This window comes from Rhea americana, unplaced genomic scaffold (genome assembly GCF_003343005.1).
Source record: "Rhea americana isolate MKP2758 unplaced genomic scaffold, rheAme1 scaffold_85, whole genome shotgun sequence".
Classification (NCBI taxonomy): Eukaryota; Metazoa; Chordata; class Aves; order Rheiformes; family Rheidae; genus Rhea; species Rhea americana.
The window spans coordinates 1,799,448-1,800,766 of NW_028187034.1; positions in this window are offsets into that span (position 1 = coordinate 1,799,448).

Here is a 1,319-nt window from a genome sequence, read left to right on the forward strand (position 1 = left end):
CCGCCCCGGGAAGCGCGGCTACCCCGCCCTCAGCCCGCCAAGGCGGCTCGCGGAGGATTCGGGCTCGCCCAGCCAATCACCGGTAAGGGAAGGGGGCAATTAGCCTGTAGCCATAACAACGACGGGCGGGGTCGTGGCTATTCATAAGGAAGGCCACGCCTCTGTGAAGCGCGCGAAGCCAATGGCGGGGGACAACCGCCAGCTCGGCTTGTTTTCTACACGCACGCATACACACACACACTCCAGAGCTCGCTCGACGTGGCCGGCGCATTCTGTCCAATAGGAGAGCGGGCCTCTCGTGACAAGCAACCCCAACAGCCAATCAGACAAGAGAGCTCGAGCGAAAGGGTGGGACTAAGCCGCAGCCTAGGTGGGCTGGGCGTGCCCTTGTAGGCGGGTACTCTCCTGCACTGGCCATTGAGAAAGAAGATTTTTTTCACAGACAGCTGTGTGAGCCAATGGCATGAGAAGAAAGCGCGGCCGAGGTCTGTGGGGGCTGGCGACCGCCGGGGCCGGCTGCCCGGCCCGCGGTTCCGCGGAGGCGGCGGGGCCTCGGCCCGGCGGGAGCGGCGAGTTCCCGGCTCTGTCGTTAAAGCTACTGGTTCTCCCCCCGTGCTGGGCGGGCCAGTGAAGAGCTGAATACTGGATCCCTACRCAAAGGAAATAAGAAAATCCAGGCTGTTGCTAGGAAACCAGCTCGGGGTAAGGAGTTTGGCGTTTCCAAATTGTTCGATGACGGATAAACCTGTAATGAAGGACACGCGTACGGGGAAGCTGCCTGGCCTGTTCCGCTCCTGGAGGAGTGCAGCCAGGTCACATATCCACTCCCGAACCACCGCAGCTTCCAGTTTGGCAGAAAATGAAATTAGGAAGGATTTATGTTTATTCATCAAGCGGTAAACCACTTCAGTTACCCTGGCTTATTTATCACAGCGTGAGACTCAACACTCTTATTAATTAAACAGACAAGAATAGAAGGGAAATTGAAGCCCAGGGAAATTAACTTGCCCGAGGTTATGCAGTAAATTAGCAGCACATCTGAGAATCAACTCTACTTATAGCAAATTACGTGCTAGTGTCACATCCAGCTAAACACAGCACATCTTGCCGATGGGTTGGTGCCTCGTTAACAAGCCCATTCTGCTGCTTTTTACTCTTTTGCAGTTCCACAACCAAAATTAAGTATGCAATCCATGGAATAGCCCGTGTTCTCACAACTCAACCGGCTCCGAGGCCGTTCGGTGGAACTCTCAAATGCTGGCTATGGTTTTTCAGCGCGAGCTGGTGTCCCGTTGGCATCCCAGGGCCTTTCAGCAGGG